Below are 19,711 nucleotides of genomic sequence, written 5' to 3' on the forward strand. Positions count from 1 at the left end.
CTTAGTAAATCAGGGAGAGGGTGCAGTGATCGCTGCTGTGAGCTATCAGAAAACTTGTTTATGCCAAGCTTGCCCATGATATGCTCACACTGGCAAAGACTGCTGGTGTCTCTGCCATTACTGGCTGTGGTTCCCTTGGTATCATCACACAACAGCTCCCACCTGCCTCAACCAATGATATGTGCTTTTCAAAAGCATTTTTACTTTCTTCAGCATCTCAGCTTTGCCTCGTCTGATTTGCATGAGCTGGGGTTGACCACATCTGCCTGTGGTACCACAGTGCTGAAGGCCACCTGATGCCTCTTGGTGTGGGACCAAGTAAGACTGTCACTGCCTGTTCACCTTCCCGTTTGCAGAAAGCCATGTAAATACCCCAAGCCTTGTGCACAGGAGATGGATATAGATGGTGTTGGCTAAAATAACTCCAAGGTGGAATAAAGAGGATATTATTTATTTTCTTCTTCTTTGTGCTCCATGGTTGTCATTGGTCACAGCTTTCTGCTGAAGGCAGAGCCAGCACACCAGATGCTTGGAGCTGCCACCCCCTTGTACCTTTCCCACATGCTTTCTTTAGTTCCTCTAATGCTGCAGTTCTTTACTTTCCAGGCTCACAACTTGGCAAAACACCCACAGAAAGCAGTGAGATACTGACCACTCAGCATGTCTCAGGTATTTCAGGGTACAGTCCAACTCCTCATCTGTTGTTAGATCCAAGTACAGACATTGAAGAGCTGTGAAAGAGAAGTCTTTAATCCGTGGTTACCAACATTTGACTGCAGGCCCTCAGCATCCTCAGGCTCACTAGTAAGGCCCAGCAATGACTTCCAAAAAGCATGATGAGACAAGCTTTTAAGCCCTGTTTTATATTTCACATCATTGTCTCCCTTTCCCTGTGCTTGCTGCTAGTGGACCTCTATTATGTGACTGAAAATGCCCATTTCTTCTAGTTGGAGAAGCTGGGCTGCATTCCTGTCAGTGCCTTTTTTTCACTGAAAATCCCCTTGGAGAGAGCAGGATCATTTCATTTTCCCTAAGAGAGGATTGCCTTGAGAAGCGACGTGAAAAATAAGTTTCCTCTTGTATGCTGTTTATCCCAAGCAAGTCACCTGGGAGACACTAAGAAGGATGCATTTGCAATCATGTTTGGTTAAACACTGTGGCATGAAAATTCACAGCACCACCTCTGCAGCTCCCTGAGCATCTGTTGTGCTTCTGCACGGCTCGCTGAGCCCGTGTCTGCAGGCGGTTTGCTTTGCAAGACATTATAAGAGACTTCACAGGTAGGCTTGCAGGCAGCGGGAGCTTCCACACTTCTCTCGAGCCCTGAGCTGTGTCCTTGCAGACCAGTGACCGCGTGTTCCCCATTCCTCGGAGCTCTCTGTTGACAGAGAGGGGCACGAGCTGGCTTCTCTGAGTGCTCACCAAGGCACCAGGCAGGGAGATTCCTCATCTGTCTTTGCCTTGGTCTACTCTTCTGCATCCTTTTGCCTTGGCAGTAACACTAAATAGTATTATTTTGAAAATTTAGCCTGTAATGGTTTGTCCTGTGATTTTGTCTGTAAAAAAATGACTGGTTTTAGGTGGCTGGCAAGGTTTTCATTTACATATTAAGGATCCAAACCTGCTGTACACAAATGTATAGGATGATTTCCATTGACTTCAGTTGGACGCAGTGCCTGCTGCTGTGGATTCTGCATTTATTTTTATGCAAGCCAAGGAACAGCTCACTTATTTTGGGTTAAAAAGTATTGCACACAGTCCTGTCCTTCTGCCTTACTACACCTTACCGCACACGTACCATCTGAAGGCTTTTATTCCTTGTTTCTGGTTTTGCCGTCCTTTGAATCCTTTTGTTTTATATTTGCACGTGTGATCTGCATGGTTTTCCTCAAGTGAGCTCCCGCTCTGTAACTGGGCTTGAAATCATAACTCAAGCTGTTTAAATGCAAGTGGCTTTTTGCAGCAGATCTAATCAGTGTTGCTCTTGGGAATGAAACCAAATGAGCTCTCCTCAGGTTTGCAATTCCGTCCAATTATTGCACAGATCTTTGTTCATTTAACTCCTCTGAAGCAGAACAATCAGAAGAAATGGGTCAGAACTACAGCGCAAACAGGAAATGATGATTTCTAAACTTGAAGAAAATGAGATTTTAAATAGCCTTGTTCTTCCGTCAGGAGTCCTGGTGGTGCTTTACTGCAGACCACAGCTGTCTTGAGAGAACTATTAGCATAAAGATAATGCCCCTCATGGCAGAACCCCATAGCCAAAGCCTCAGATATGGTAAATAAGATCAGCTCTGCTGATTTCTGTGGACCTGCACCAGTTTAGAGCAGCTGAGAGCTTGCAGTTCAGTGAGTAGGTTACAAGGCTGTCATAAAAGGATGAGAATTGGCTTCCTGGATAGCATCATTACATCTGATACCATAAACTAACAGGTTCAGAAGACTTCTAATAGCACTTACTGCCACTACGCACTTGTTTTTGACAACAAAGGATGGTTGTTTCTATTTTGGATATTGACGATTGGCCTCCAGGTGCAGGACAGCTCTATCACACTGCCTGCTTCCAGCTGGGGGCCTGGTTCAGTTCAGTGAAGTCCCTGGAAGTTCTCGGGGGGTGATTGTGTTTTACAGTGCTGAGTTTAGCCAATGTAGGATGGGGGCTTGATGGTGGTGGATTTGTACAAGTGAGTTCAGTAATTACCTTTTACTGATAACATTTCACAGTGCAAAAGTGATGTGCTCTCAGCTATCAGGTGCAAGCAGGCAATTTGTTCATACAGCACAGCTCTCTTTGTGCCCTAGAGGGGCACTGGGTGCCAACCTGCAGCTTAGGCCCTCGGCAGCTTTGCCTGTTCCCCTTAAAAAGAAAAGAGCCATCAGTAATTCTATGCATATTTTCTATCACAAAAAGGATTTTTTCATATCCTTTCTACACAAAGCTGATGTCATTCACTTTTTGCACTAAATTACCTTACTTTGTGTTATCTTTAGGTAGAGGTCAAGATTTCAAAATTTCATCTGGTGGGGAATTGCAAAGCATGCAAATCAATACATGCAGGACTGTGATACAAACAGTTTGGGAAAATTAGCTCTCTTTAGCAACTGTCAGAGTATTGCAGTTTGTTATCATTTTTTATGAAGTTACATTTCTTCCTGCCAGCAGCTCCTGTATGGGGCTGATAAAAATACCTCTCTGAATATGGACTGCACGTGATGTTAAGGAACACAACTACAAGTGTCTCACAATACAGATGTTAAAATGTCTATGTGTGTTGTTACTCCTTTCTGTTTCCCATCCCTGGAAAATGGCAGCATGCTCATATGAAAAGCTGAGATGGACAGTTTCCCAATTTTAAGACTTTTTTTTTTGTTGTTTTTTATCCCCACAGAAATGTAGACAAATGTGATCAAGATGTGTATACACTGTAAACTAATAATGAGTTGGAGCGTGCTCATGAGTTGCAGCTCTTCATGTCTTGGTGCCGTGCACTTGGTGCGAACTTGTCCCAGGCTCTGCAGCTCCCCAGAGGGAAGCCACTGGACAGATGCTCACGGCACAGCAAACCCCATCTCCTTTTCATGAAGATGTGAGCAGGGCTGTTCATGCTGTTATTACCCAGCCTGAGCACTGCATAGATGCTCTGAGCCCCGGCTAGCAGAGAGCTGGGCATCTGTACAGAACTGAGGCCAAAGTCTCAGCTGGCTCGATCCTCTTGTCAGACCTCACAGATCAGACATTCCTCAAAATGCTGCCCTGCTGCTGGATGCAGGATGCTGCAGCATCTGCTAGCAGCTGGCAAGTCTCAAGTGCTTCCAATCTACAATAGGCTCAGGATTTCATCTTACCACAAACTAAGCCAAGGCACTGAAAGCTATTGTGATGAGCTCCTATCTTTCTTGTGCATTTGGGGAAAGTTACTGCTGCATCAATTGTCTTTTTTTCTTCTTTATTTCTCAGAGGCTACTGATGATTAACCCCAAAACTCTCAAGCCAGCTTGTCCTGGAGTTAAAGGGAACTTCATCTCAATAGACTAACTCTGGAGAGATAGAAAGCAGCTGGAGAAAATATATCCGTGTGAAATTCTTTCTTTCTCAAAGACTGTCAAAGTATATGTAAAAAAAATAAAATCCCATTTAATGCACTCAACAACTGTGATTTTCTTTACAGTTCTGCCTGTTTTTTCCATTAAAAAGAAAATAGCTCAAGATAATGTTTAATTTTTATGGTTGTTTAGCCATTGTGTTGTTGGCAGTGTTCCTGTAACTGGCAGGGGTGTAATAAAAGCAATAAAATGGATTTATTTAAAGAACACAGCATGATACAAAAGGCACTTTCATTATATGTAAGTAAAAGCAAATAATTGTTCTGGACATGCAGTGTCACAAAACACAGAAAAACAGAAAGGCTGCTTTTCCCAGTGCTGCTTTCAGACAAGGAAATTTCCTTTCCTGAAAACAGAGCATGGCCCATGCATTATAACCAATTCACTGAAGGCAAAGATTTCTTAAAACTTTTTGTTTGAGAAAAAGGTGTCATAACACCTCAGCTCACCAGCTATAAGATTTCTAGCATATACTGTTAAGAGCTACAGGATTTTTAAAGCACCAGTATTCACTCTGATGAGATTATACTTTGTGTATTATGCTCTGGAGGATGAAAGAGATGTTGCAAAACTAGAATGGGAGAGCTTTAAGAAGCAATTCTTTTCAGGGGAAAGCAAAAGGGAAGTGCACCCTTCATTGTATCCTTTGGGCTGGTGCAGCATGTTCCTACTTCACATGCTTTGCCGATTGGCAAAAGGATAAACGTTGCCTCTTGACAAGGTCTTTTGACCAGAGGTAGCTAGTGAGGAAACACCCTGTCTTCTGGACACTGTAGTTATCTGTAGAAATGTATGTGCACTGACAGGAAAATTTTCATGGTTCTCCAACCCAACAGCCAACTGGTCTGATAAGTATGTGGAATAAGAAAGAATTAGTCACTGGATTTCACTGCCAATATATTCCTCGTGGACACAGGATACCCACCACTCTTGATGGAGCCATTTCTAGGCCTGTGCTCCTTAAGACCGCTAGGTGAGACTGAGAGATGCTTTTCTCGATGTGCAAGTTTTTGAGGTAGGCTGCTCAAAACTCCTGAAAAAACTCTTGGATTCCAATCAGGTTTAGTAGGAAGCAGGTGACTGATACTATCTTTATGGTGACAGCTGGATGCCTGATCCTTTCTTCTTCTTGATCTTCTACATCTGTGTTCAATAATTTGTGGATCCCTGTGGAAATTAATCTTATTAATGGTGATATGCAGGAATGCACCTCAACTATTCTTCTTCATTTTACTAACCTGGCTATTTAACTCTGATTTTTATTTTTTTCCCACAGCAATCCATGTCCTATGATTCTTCTGCCTCTTACTTCTTCTGCTACCAGATATATGCTGCAATTTAATTGAACTCCTAGACTTTAATTAGAGATCTGGAACTTTTCCATCCTGAATGCTCACTATACCAGTGCAGACCAGTAGGGGGATGCTTTACAACGTTGATGCCTAGCCTAATTCTGCTCATTTCTTTTTCTGGCCAGCTACATTTATAAAGTCAATCTCGGAAGCCCAGTGGCTGGAGGCTATAACTGGGGATGGAGCAGAGACTTGAGGTGTAGGGAAGGGAAGGAAGGACAACTTGGCAGTGTGGTAGAAATTAGTAGCTTCTAGGAAGGAATGCCCTTGTTAGCTGATGTCTCTCATAGCTGTAGTAGTGTAGGAAAAGAAGTTGGAGCAGGTAATGCATTGCCAAATGGGACTGAAGGAGGAGCATGTGTGTGAGTCAATAATTTACACAAGACTTCATATTTGCTCAGTTTTTTAAACACTGTCTGTTTAAGTATACTTCTTACATTTTATAAATTCACACACACACAAAAAAAAAAAAAAAAAAAAAAAAAAAGGTGAAAAAGGTGTAATAGGATGTCTGAAGTTTAGCATCACAGAGATTTGATTTCCCCAGGAGTTTAATGCCCACATATTTGATTGAGGAAGCAGAACTCAGAGATTTGCCTCAGGTCCAAGAATTTTCTCACAGAGGATAAAACTAAAGCCATTTATCTAGGGAGCAAAGTGTGCACCTAACCACTGGGCTATGTTGCTGCCTATGCTCTGTAGTTGAAGTATTATACTGAACAACTAATAGACATTACTAGAGCTATTCTGGTAATACATATATTTGTAAGCCAGCAAATGACTCACTTGAAAAATGGCAATTGAGGCACAGAAAGAGTTGTTAAAAAGCTGAGAGCCAGAAACCCAATCTTCTGTAGGCTGGTGCCTTACTCAAAAGTCTCTTCATCCTCCAAGGTACCTAGGAAGTAAATCCGGAGTGGTAGCAGGCATCATCATCAGAGGATTAGCATCTAATGCAACAGCTTCTCTTGATCTGTAAGCAAAGTATCACCAGCAGGTCCAGAGAGGTGATACTACACCTCTACTCAGCATTGGTGAGGCCACAGCTGTAGCACTGTGTCCAGTTCTGGGACCCCCAGTGCAAGAGAGACATGGACATACTGGAAAGAGCCCAGCATCTGTCCACCAAGATGAGTAAGGGACTGGAGCTCCTCTTCTATGAGCAGGCTGAGAGAGCTGGGGCTGCTCAGCCTGGAGAGGAGGCTCAGGGGGATCTCATCACTGTCTGTAAATACCTGAAGTGAAGGTGCAGCGAGGATGGAGTCAGGCTCTTTCCAGTGACACCCAGTGCCAGGACAAGAAGCAAGGCTGCCCAGAGAGGCTGTGGGATCTCCTCCTTGGGGATCTCCAAAAGCCGCCTGGAGATGGGCCTGGGCTTCCTGTGCTGGGTGGCCCTGCTGGGGCAGGGCTTGGGGTTGGTGGCCTCCAGAGAGCCCTGACAGCCTCAGCCCCTCTGTGGTGCTGTGATTCTGTGAAGTTTCTAGACAGAAAGGCACTTAATAAATACCACTTAAATATTAGGATTTTTCTAGACTCCAAAATAAACTATGAAAGCCTTTATGTGGGTATTGGCAGCTATGTTCTAGTTTTATTAAAAGGAAAATTAAACTAAACACACTGTGATGTCAGAATAAAAATCTATAAAATGAAATTCTTGGTGCAATAGCAAAACAAGAAAACATGAAAGAGAGAAGTAGATGGACGCAGTTAAAAAGGGCCTTGACGGTAAGTGTGAGAAGTTCATGACATGAAAGGTGAAAGGAAACAAGAGGAAGAATTCAGAGTGGACTGAGAGTTGGGGAATTTCACTTGCAAGGTCTAGAAAGGCTGAGAAAGAATAAAATGAGAAAGAAAGGTATGACAGAGAATACTGTGTTTAATAACCACGTAGCCAAGGATGAAGGCATGTAAGATTGAAACATAAGGGGTTGATTTTTCTCTTTTTTCTCTTTTCTCTTTTCTTTTCTTTTTTCTTTTTTTTTTTTTTTCTATTTTTTTTTCTTTTTCTTTTTTATTCTTTTTTTTTTTTTTTTCCTTTTTTCTTCTTTCTTTTCTTTTATTTTGAAGAGCCAGAGACGTTCCCTTTCCTATTGATTAAAATTTCCAGCTGCAAGCCATCACCCATGCTTTGCTTAATTGTGGACGATGTGGATCCTTAATTTGCATATAGAATTGCAAGATACTTCGTTGAAATCAGACATGGTAATTCATGGTTACGTGTTCCACCATCAGAGACCAATAATTTTAGGTCAGTGAGTTAAATCATCAGCATCACGGTACTGAACAAATCTATTTTGATGCATGATGCCTTGCAGCTGTCAGCAGGTTGAACCTACCTGTTGATGGCTCTCAGAGGGCTGGTTTAATGACTGTACAAATGAAGCACAGGCCAGACATGGAAAGAAAATATGAAATTAGGAGAATGCTGGAAAGAAGGAATACTTATTTCCTGTACTAGCACATTTTCTCTTATATTTAACAATTCAGGAAACTGAAAAGTGAAAATGTTATTTATTTATTTATTAGTTTTTCTGTCATCATCAGCACCTAAACAACTGGCCAAACTCTGACACTAGCAGGCTGAAACCTACTAGTAAATAGGTTTTGAATACTAACACAATTGTCCCATAGGGATAAATATCAGAACTGAAAAATGTTGCCAAATTTAACACCACTCAGGATGTTTTTCTGCCTGCTAGTGCCTGCTACTTTGACAACGACTGATGAAAATAAGCTGCAGTTGAGCCTTTTTGTCAGTTTTCTGTGTACTTCATGCGACTGGCCAAGTATGTTTAGAGCACTAGTGGCTCCATACAAATGCCTCTCTGTGTTTTGTCTGTGCAGCTACATTTTCAATATGCTTGTTCAATCTCTTCTGGAGATTGTTTAGCAGAATTATATTTGTGAGCTTTGCAACTAGTTACATTTAATTTTGGACATGGTTTCAAATATAATTACTAGCCACAGCCACTGAGGCTGCCTTTGGAGAGGGATAGTCCTAATATCAATGTCTGAAACATGCACCAATATTTAGAAAAACAACATATTTAGCTAACCAGATTTTCATTTGGGTAAATGTTAAAAAGAGCCTGTCCCAGCATCTTTAGGTAACTAGCAGAACACCATGGTGGTGCAATGCCCTCAGCAGTCCCTGTATCTTATAAGTAAATGGTGCAAGAGGACTAGAAGGAGGGACAGGTGGATCAGCAGCTGCCTACCATCAGCCTCCCCTCACCTTGTGTAGATCTCTAGCACATACTTTGTATCTGTGGTGTAAAGTAGCTCTTTTTTTTTTTTTTTTTTTTTTTTTTTTTTGTGACCTGGCCAGTATTGTGAGCATATATACAAACCTTCATAAACTTGCAGCAAGTTTAAGCCTTCCGTTGACCTTTTCTTGGGCTTTTCAGTCACTGATTCCTGCATCCTTTATAACAGTGGTTCTATTTCTTGCTGTAAGGAGCTCTGCTACCACTTTGTCTTCTCTTTATCACCTTCTAACTAATCCCACTTTTTCCTGATTTTCTTCCCCTTCTCTTTCTCACCCTTTCTTACTGTCTCCAAAAGCTTGGTCCTCCTTTTGCCCCATGTTCACTGTTACTGTTGTGCATGCTTTGTTATTTGGACAACAAATGGTTTAATCACATATTTTTCTGCAGTGGCAGGGATCATCCCCCCTTCCTTGTGGGTGGCATGGAGCACCTTGTCTTGGATATCTTGTGCTAGCAACAGTCATTGCTCTGAATGGCTTCTCATCCCAGATTGCCATGTCACTGTGAGAGTGGCTGCACTCTCCCAGCTTGGTTTCGATTTGGCACCAGTAAAATCTCTGTTGTTCCAGGACAAGTCCTGTTTTGAGGAAGAAATGTGTCATGCCTCTAACTCAACTGGAAAGCTGCAGATAAGGTAGCACACTTAATGGAGAACACTTAATGTTGCTTCTATCTTTGGTATTTATTTTAACAACCTCCATAAAGAATATTGTAGCTGGAATTTTAGGCTTTAATTAAGGCTTTGAACCCTCCAGAGAACTGTAAGTGTAGGACTGGTATTTCTACAGTGAATGATGACTTTTCTCTTAAACCATGCATACTACTCCAGGAAGAACCCAAGAGAGGGAAAAGAAAACAATCAGTGCATGCTGTAACTTTTATATACTTCTAGTATGCTCCATTTTCATTTTGAGAAATCAGTTACCTATTCTAAAACTTATGTAATTCAGCTTCACCTAAACATTGGAAAAAAAAATCCTACATTAAAAAAAAGTATATTGACAATGCATTAATTCCTAAAAATGAAAATAACATTTTTAAGCAAAAACACATGTTATGGTAAGTGTTTGGAAAATTTAATACAACATTTTTTTTTCCTTTATGAAACATTTTTCTCTCAGAGATTTAATTCTATAAAATATATAAAAGATTAATTTTTTGATTAAAATTTTTAAGGGACTTGTGACTTGGGGATGGGTACAGATGTAATGCTGTTTGATATGCACTGAAGTAAGGGGAACAGCTGAGTGGAACTTGTATACATGACACAGGATCTAAGGGAGACTTGTGCCCTCTTGGAAATGCAACTAGAAGCTAAGCAGGGTGCACTGGGGTATCTAAAATGGAACCAGACCCTTATGTTAAGGCAGCTGAATTATCTACTGAGGTTTTCTATTTTGGGACAAGTATTGTGTGTTCATGGGGAGAGAGTATTTGCTCAGATATCTGAAATATCATTCGTTTTGTGTAGTTCACTGAGAAAGCATTTCACTGATTTCCATTGTTCAAAAACATCCATATGTTTTTTCCCTGGAGGCTCTTCCAAATAGTTAACCACTTTTCAGAACTCTCCTTGTTTTATTTGCAAAATTGTGTTTGAACCTAAAGTCAAGGTCTGCAGTGGCAGATAGCTAGTATGACTGACTGCCCCTGAATAATTTTCTCTGAAGAAAAACTTCATCTGATAGATAAAATGCTTGAACAGATGTAGAGTATTAGGAAACACATCCAATTTAAGAAAAAGAAGACCATTTATATTATGCTCTGTTACGCTTTTGTATTTTTTCTTCTTTAACCTCCTTTTATCTCACCTGGAGTACTGTGCCCAGTTCTGGGCTCCCCAGTACAAAGAAGACAGGGATCTCCTGGAAAGAGTCCAGCAGAGAGCCACAAAGATGATACGGGGCCTGGAGCATCTTCCCTATGAGGAAAGGCTGAGAGACCTGGGTCTGTTCAGCCTGGAGAAGAGAAGACTGAGAGGGGATCTCATCAATGTGTATAAATACCTGAGGTGTGGGAGACAGAGGGACTTGGCCAACCTCTTTTCAGTGGTTTGTGGGGACAGGACAAGGGGCAATGGCCACAAGATAGAGCACAGGAAGTTCTGCACCAACATGTGAAAGAACTTCTTCACGGTGAGGGTGACGGAGCACTGGAACAGGCTGCCTAGGGAGGCTGTGGAGATATTGGTTGAATTCACTGGAGATATTCAAGGCCCGTCTGGACACCTACCTGGGCAGCCTGCTCTGAGGAACCTGCTTTGTCAGGGGGGTTGGACCTGATGATCTTTTGAAGTCCCTTCCAACCCCTTCAATTCTGTGGTTCTATGATTATTATGTTCAGCTCTGGGGCCTTCCAACCCAAACTGTTCCATGTTTCTATATTTAACTAATGGTAGGAGGAGACATCTGATGATACTTAAACAAGAATGTCATGATATGGGGAGCTTGAATCAGCTATTGAATCATCCAGGAATGTTTCATGTAACCGGAATGTCACTGAAAGATTGAGGGTTGAAGGTTTTTTTCTGAATACTTTGATTAAGACACTGCTTTGCTCTCTCATAAACTTAAGCACGTTTCATAAATCTGTGATAGAGTTTGTCAGATTTCATCATTATCACTACAAGAACATTGCTTCTAGCCAGTCAGATATGAAGCTCAATACACGGAGGTCTCATTGGCACATATTAAAGACGAACAGCATCCATTACTACTCTTCATTATTAGCTCTTACTATCATTCCCCTAACAGGCTTGTTTGGGAAGTAACAATCTTATCCCATGTCCTTTAGAAATGCTTTGCTTACATCTGGGAGGGATGTGAGTCACTGGACAGAACTGTGTTTTTGTGTGTGCATGTATAATTTACTTTTGATTGCCTCCCTTAAATGGTTAATATATACATGGGGTAATTTTTACCAAGGTTAGGTGCCAAAAATAGCAGTTATGTTGCAAATTTACACATTTCTGGGCCAAATACCAAGCTGAAGCCAATTGTGTCCAAACCAAGGAAGTAGCATCCCCCTACCAAAAAGCAGTAATATGTGCTAGATGAGAACTTGTCCTCCCTAAAATTGCAGACTCTGTAGACTTCCTTCCCTTGTGTTCATCAGCACTAGCCTTTAAACTGGGTCCCAGACTTTGGTGATGAAACAAGCTGCAATGCAACCACAGGTCCTAACCCTCTTGCTATCCAGATCTGGGACCTTTAGAAAAATTCCATAGGTTTTTCCTGAATTCCCTGCCCAAGCTCCTTTCAAGTAGCAAACAGAACATGGGGGCAATGTGTATGACTAGACCTTGCAACAGGAAGCCAGGATGTGCAAACAGTGCACATCTAAATGTAGCACCTGTAAAGTTCAACCAGTTCCTGAGCCTCACCAGGAAAGACAGCAGCCTGGCAGGTCGTGCACCCTGGTAGGCTAGCTCCCACGCCTGCACTTCCAAAATACTGCCTGGAGGTATCTAGGGACCAATAGAGCAGCAAAAGAAAAGCAAAAACATGCTCTTCAAATGCTTGCTGCCTTCCTGGACATTTCTATTTTGATCAACAAACAAACAGTGTGTTGCTCTGAAGACTGACGTGATAGCTGCTTGAGAAAGTAGACCTTGAATTTCTGATTGTGTTTTTTAAGAGTTTTAAGCTTTTTCCTCTGAGTAGCGTGTGAAGTGCTTAATCTTTCATATGTAAAATAATTTTCTAGAGCGGGGAGAGCAGTGAGTAATTCGTTCCCTCTCCACAGACCCGAGCACTTACATGCATTTCTAGTCATGTTTTGTGCAGTCTAGCTGAACTGACGTTGTGCAGCAAGGTGCAACATCCTCTCAGCTACAAACGACGTGGCTTTGCTGGCTCTTTTTCCAGCCGAGTGGTCATTTTATGGCGCCTTCACACACGGCACGTCGTTTCCATCTTCTCAGGACCCTGCGAAAAGCAGCATCGGAGTCAGGGGAAGAAGTTCAGGGGAGCGTGAAAGCCTTCACGGACCTCAGGTGAGGCTTCACCTGCTCCCTCACGCTGCCAAGGAGGCCAAGGAGGAGGAAGATGATGATGATGAGGAAGATGATGATGAGGAGGAGGAAGATGAGGAAGAGGAAGGCGAGAGGGGAGCGAGCAGAGCCTCTCCGCCCTCCCTCTCCCCTCAGCATGGGGGGCAGCGAGGGGCTGAGGCGCCCGGCCGCCGGAGGAGGAGGAGGAAGAGGAGGAAGAGGAGGAGGGCATGAGCACCCGGCGGGCTGCTCTGACGTTTTGATCCCTTCCGAGAACTTAACAGGATCGCCGAGCCCTCGGAGCGGCTTTTGCCGCTGAGCCGGGCTCAGGCGGGCGGGCTTTGGCCCTAATCCGCCCGGGGGCGGCCGCACCGGGCCCGGCCCCACCGGGGAGCTCCGGAGCCGGAGAGGAGCCGGAGCCGCCGATATCGCCGCGGATATCGAGATATCGCTCTATCGCTCGCCCGGTCTGGGCGGAGGGAGGGAGTTTGTGAGCGCCGACAGCGGCACGGAGAGCGCCAAGGGTGAGTTGGAGGAGGAGGTGTGGGGCTGCCGCCCCTCTCCGCCTGCCCTTGCTGGGCGAACAAGTTTGCCGGGGAAGCGTAACTTTCATGCTCTTTTTTATTTTAAGCATTCATTCATTCGTTCACACAAAGATCTGTGGGGTCGAGGGGAATTGCCCCACTCGCAGTGCCTAAGGCACCTGCTGCCTGTGGGGTGCCAAGGACATGGTAGCAGACGCCACAGGGCAAGCTCCTTTCTTGGAGTTCCTGGTGCTCCTGCTGAATTGGTCTTGTTTTGAACGATGTGACATGTCTTGCAAAACGTGTGAGGTGTAAACCAGTCCATGGCATGCCTAAGAGCATGCAGGGTACAATAATTAGTATAAGCAGTGTCTTTCTCGAATGCATACTCTACTCACTTGCTAAAAGCCAAAGGGAAGATGAGGAAAAATGCTTCAGATCCCTGGAAAAATGATATTCAATGCAAATGTTGGTACTGTTTAATAATGAACAATTTTCACTGTATTTTCTACATTCAGAGTTGTTTCAATCAAAGCAAGGAGTAAGAGGACTATTATATTTAAAAATCTGTAATTTATATTGTTACAGTTGAGTAAATCTGAGTTCCAAGTGTCAGCTTTTGCAATAGCATGATTTTGTCTTTATTCTGCACAGTTACTATTATTATTATTTTAGATATATATCATTTTCTTTGAGTGTTCATGCTAAAACCACCCAATTAGAAAAAAAATCACAGTTCAGATGATAACGGGACTGTCAAGATGTCTAAGCAGCAAAGGTAATCAGCGGAAAACAAGCAGTGAACGGTACGAGAGAAGAGCACATCAGCTTTACGAAATTACACACCATGCTTCCATGTCAGAGCCTCTCAGCTTTGCCTCCTGAGTGCCTCAGCTCATCCCAGCCTTTGTCATCCAGTTTGCACCCAAGCTCTGTCATTTCAGTTCAGCACGTTATCCTGCAGGCTTCTCCAGTGTTGCCATCTCTTTGCATTAGCATCTGTTAAATCCTCTTCTGCTGAAAGCCTTGCTACTGCGTGTGAGACATGGCACAAATTGCCTCTCATGCTTTCCTTTCCTAGCCAAGCAGGATGGCTGTGGTAGTTTACAGAGAGCGGGAAGGGAGGGAGTTGGAATGGGTAGCGTTCATACACATGTATACATTTAGATGTATTTTGTAAATACCATTACAGTGAATCTAACATGTTTTAGCTACATTCATTCCCCTCTTATGTTTACTTTCAACAGTAACTGCACTAACAAAGATGTTGGCAGAACTGCTAAATTTTAGCTAGCAGTTAGAGAAGCCTTGCAGAGCTTGTTTTCCATTCATAAACATGGATACCTGCGTCATTACTGGCAACAGAAAGAACACAATGTGACTTGGTTGTCCAGTCAACTGTAATTTGTAACTTACCGTGCTGTAATTTACAATACTATGCTCAATATACATGGTCATTTTCTGCTCAACAGTTTCCAGTTTAAGAATAACATATTCACAGAAAACGTGCTGAGAAAAAAAAAAAAAAAAGTAAATCTTAGAAAATTGACATATGTTGCTAATAATTCACAGGTATAGAGGGAAGCCCAAACCAAATAATTCAATTTATTTAAAATATTGTTTTGCTACTTTAAGGCGTCAAGCACCTAGCCATCAAATGGATCAAGGATAATCATATTAATTTCATTCTGAAACTATAAATTATACAAATAAGCAGTGTCATAATCCATGCACATCCTGGAGTACCTATGAGGAAAAGTGTTTGTTGGACAGATCTTCAGTACTGGGGTTACTAGGCTTTGCATATAAATGACACGTACTTCCAGGAGACAGTGTCCATGGACTATTGAAAATGCAATGTCTTGGCAGATAATCATAAAAATGGTAATATTGAAAGAGCTCACAGGGTTTAAGAACTGGTGTTTTAAGCTGTTAGGTATCATGGTTGATGAGGGCATGGTGGTGCAGCCTGCTTATTATTTTTTCAACCCCTTGGACTTGTTCCAGTAGCCTTTACACAAAGCTAATTTCCATGAGAGTTTGCCAGAGTTAAATCTGCAGGTTAATTTAGAAAGCTCTAAGACACTGAAAGAAAAAGTTGCACTGATCATACAGTTGCTTCAGGGTCCAGTTCTCCAGTCCTAGAAATCCATTTTTGCCAGTACTAGTTGGTACATTTGCCTGTACTGGTTGAACTGCTGACTGTCATGAATAAAATGCACCACTCATGTACAGCTGAACTACAACTACTGCAAAGTGATGTAACAAGGATTATGTAGGTGGAGGTCAAATCCCAAAATAAATCCCAAGGACTTACCAGGGTTGAACCCGTGAGGCTGTGTGAGGATTTAGAAAGTGTTTTAACTAAAATGATGTAAGCGATCTGATGCAGCTTATCACTGCTTCCAAAGCAATAAGTAAAACATTTTTCACAGCCTCAGGAACAACTGTATATTACCAACTACACTATCACATAAGATTCATTATAAAGTCAGATGTAAAATCACCTTTACTCTATGGCAGTGATAAATAATTCACCTTGAAAAACTCTTTTTAAATTCTGTCGTATTATTTGTAGTCCTTTCCATCTAAACAAAAAAGCTTTAAGAATATTGAATGATGGCGTAAACAGCTTGATCTGGCATCATTATTTGATGAACAGTGATATTTATTTCACATCAGAAGTTTTAACAGACATTTGCTTGGTTGGTATTTTGGAATTGATTTATAGGGAGTTAACGTATTTTGTCCAGAAGGGGAACTGCTAGAGTAGCTCAAACATGGCATCTTGATGGAGGGAGAATATATTAAATCCAACCTCTTTCATGGATGTTTCAACTCATAGGTATTGCACAATTTTGACAGGCTACCTACCTAGTTGGATTTGGTGGCTTAGCTGATAGCCAGCAACTTCCTAAATTTGATGTAATGCGTAACATTTAAAAGTATACCTGTGTGTTTTTAATTCATTTGTTTCTGCTGGGCATGTGCAGAATTGTCAAAATCCTAAGCCATGAAGCTGCTCAGAAGCCAGCCCGGCAGCTGCCCTAGTGTGTATTGTCAGAGTACAGCAAATTCATGAGAACGTACACGTGAGTGTGTCCTGTGGTCTGTTTTGGCAGTCACTTTTGGCCAGGAGTTAGATGCCTGGTGATTTTCAGTCTCCCATTTTAGCTTCAGTCATTTCCTCTTGGCTGGTGTTCCTTGCCAGCATCTTATTCTCGGGTACCTGATTTTCTGCACACCTTCTGTAGGAAGCCTGGGTGCTCTACTTGGGAAAGCCACTGGATGGTAACGTTCCTAACAGATGCATCCTGCAGCCTTTGTACCTTTAGTCCTACGTCTTTAATATTATGAAGAAATTAATAGGACCTACCTAGTTTTCAGAATTAGGAAATGTTTTTGTGAATCTGAAGCTTTCATTTGCCACTTGAGCTCATGTTTGCTGTTAGACAACTGGCTGTCTTGATAAAATGGGTCTTCTATACCAAACAGTGCATATAAAAAAAATTGACATAAAACATCAGTTGCAGCTTAATCTAGAAGGAAGAGGACTAAACAGTATTTGGACTACTTGCATTTGTAATAGGGAGAGCTATCACTAATGTGTAATTTATTATATTTTTAGTGAAATAATACATACTTCTCACTTGTCTCTTTTTTTCATTCTCAGTGATTTATGCTCCAAAAAGCAGTATAATGGAGTGTGGAATTATTATTATCTCTTTCAGGTTAGTGTGATTGGTAACAAGGAAAGAAATACTGACTGAGGAAGCATGTGAAAACCCTGCGTAAGTCACAGGTAAAGATGTCAGTCCTTCAAGAACTTAGATTATTTTGGATAGGTTTTATTTTGCTTTCCAGCACTAGAAATTTCTTCACTTCTGAAAAGTTGTGGCAACCTGTGGCAGTTTCTGTTTTCTGTGTTTTGACTCAGCGTGCTTAAAGAGAAGTCACCGAGTTCTGGAAAATTAAAAATCACGAAGATGCTTCAAGGATCCAGTTCTTCAAATTTCTTGCCCCAAACTGGATAACTAGGCTTAGGCTTGCAGGACTGTCTGTTTGCCTACCTGCTTACCTGACTACTTACATATTTGCTTATCTATCTCTGTATCTAGTTAACTTTCTTGTGAGCTAAATACCTGTTTTTTGTGCCTACCATGGATTTATCAGACATGTCAGCCTTTAGGCAGTCAAGTTTTACCCTCAGTGTAATGTCTAGTGTTAAATATTCAGAGCATTGAGTGTACCTATGTGCTTGGCGAAAAAAGCAGGGGTGGAGGGGAAAGCTGTTTTTGTCTGTTACCATCCAACTCTATTGTATTAATTTGCAATAAATTACAATAATTTTCCTAGAGCTGAGTCTGTTTGGCTTGTGACAGTACTTGGTAAGTGACTTCCCTGTCTTTGTCAACCTACGAGCTTTGTCATTTTACTTTCTCCCCTGGATTGTTGAGGAGAAGGAGTGAGAAAGCAGCTGGCAGCCAACCAAGGCCAACCCACTGCAGTAACTGTCTTAAAATACAAAGATGAGCTTTGTGCAGTCCTTAAAACTGTCTTGTAAGCATCCACTTTTCGTTAAAGGTTTAGGTTTGCGGACCTCAGCTGGAGCTGTCTGAAGAGCCCTCCAAAAGGTTTGTGAAGAGCCTCACACCACTGCAGTGTTTTCCTGCTGGCTGGCTCCTGGCAGCACAATGCTCACTGTGAGCTCCTGCCTAGGCAGTCTCTAGCTGGCTTTGGATCTAATTTCATGGAATTTGGAGGAGATAAACATTTCAAAACACACTTATTTTCAGGAACCTTGGAGGTCTAGAAGGAACAAATACTTCTTTATTAGCCTGTAATTTGTCAGAATTTCATGTGCTTCGTGCAAGGCCAGCTATGTTTATTCAGGAGGTCTCACCAGCTTCCCTGTACCCAAATGTGTTTATTTGTGCCAGTCCTGTACTCCATCTCCCTTTACCACAGCTGGGTTTGCATGGCACAATTTAATAATGAACCTCCATCCACTCTTCCTAAATCCCTCCAAAAACACATCAGTGTGCTTCACTGCTTAATGGTGGGCTTGTATTTCTTTGTTTGTTTGTTTGTTTGTTTGTTTTTGTTTGTTTGTTTGTTTTCTTTTTTTTTTTTTTTTTGGTTTTGTTTTGTTTTTCCCTCCTCCTTTCCTCTCTTCTAGTGTAGAATAGGGGTTCAGACTGCAGTGTACATTGAATTTACAGCTGAAATCACTGTAAGGGCTCTGAAATGGGCTCCATTTGCTCACATATTTTTCTTTTATAATAAAATCTAAAGCTTTTATAATAACATAATATCTACAATGAATATAATTATAATTAATAATAAAAAGCTTCTTATCCAGTGACTTTCTTGATCATCCTTGCCATGCTTTTGTTCTGCAGTATATTTTCTTAAGGGCAGGACTAAGAGTATTCCAGATGGGTCTGCACTGTTGTTTCATGGAGCAGTTTTCATGTTCTTTGTGTTATTAACACTACCCATGTATACACCTTTCCTCATCTTGTTAGCTATTGTGTCAGCAGGCCTGCTTGGCACTGAGCAGGGCATTTCGTTGAGCTGTACCTGTATAATGTTCCTTTTGTGAGAGCACACGGTCAGTTTGGGAGCCCATAAGATTGTAGTTTACATGCTTTTTACCGGCATGCATTGATTTGCATTTCTCTACATTGCATGTCATTTGCCATCAAGTTGAGAAATTGATCTAGTTGAAGTTCCCTGCACTCCTCTTGTTTCTGCAGTATTTTTTGCCATCCTGACATCTTGTCTCACTGCTGAAGTTCTGAAGTTCTTTTCATCCACACCATTAGTGACAGGTTTTCATACGGAAGCCTGAGGAATATTGTTCTTAAACTTCTGCAGTGGTGAAGGTTGACTGTTTAATCCTGTTGTTGCTTTCCATCTTCTTAGCTAGCTTTTCTTCCAAAGTAGTGTTGGTTTTATATCTAGCAGCTTGTTTTGTTTCTTCAGTAGTCCAGCTTTTGAAAGGCTAAATAAAGAGTGCAACACTTTGCTGTACTCACTACTCCACGAGCGTATTCAAAGCATCCCAGGAGATTAGCAATATCCAGCATCTATTAGTGGTGTCTAATTCCAGATTAGTAATATCTAATTCCAGGAGATTAGTATATCTGGAGAAGCCATGCCAGTTTCAAGCTTACAGATACACTTACAGAGGCAATGTCTCTTTTCAGTGAGGTAGTACCTGTTGCTGGTAGCAAATTGGCTACGTCATCCCTAGAATTCAGAAGGTTTTTATTATCTTATACTCCTATTGTGTTACCAGAGATACTCATTTTGTTGCGTATCATAAGCCAGGTGACTTTAGTTTAAAAACTGCTGTAGATAGACATCAATCTGATTGTGAATCATCACAGCTAATGACGGGGTTATTGTTGTGTTAGCTGGCAGAACTAGTGAAGACCTTAACTCAGTACTAACTTTGTGTTG

At 41.8% G+C, this 19,711-nt stretch overlaps 1 protein-coding gene across 2 annotated transcripts in view; it reads left to right on the forward strand.

Moving 5' to 3' along the window:
• The first annotated feature begins 12,969 nt into the window (after nt 1-12,969).
• CNGA3 (cyclic nucleotide gated channel subunit alpha 3) overlaps nt 12,970-19,711 on the forward strand; it is a 35,274-nt gene continuing 28,532 nt past the window's right edge. For both annotated transcript variants that reach the window (XM_082780393.1, XM_082780394.1), the window contains exons 1-2: nt 12,970-13,243; nt 16,975-17,045. The gene's annotated coding sequence lies outside the window, so the exon portion shown is untranslated. The remainder of the gene's footprint in view (nt 13,244-16,974; nt 17,046-19,711) is intronic.

The sequence above is a fragment of the Aythya marila genome (assembly GCF_965140915.1).
Source record: "Aythya marila genome assembly, chromosome: 1".
Classification (NCBI taxonomy): domain Eukaryota; kingdom Metazoa; phylum Chordata; class Aves; order Anseriformes; family Anatidae; genus Aythya; species Aythya marila.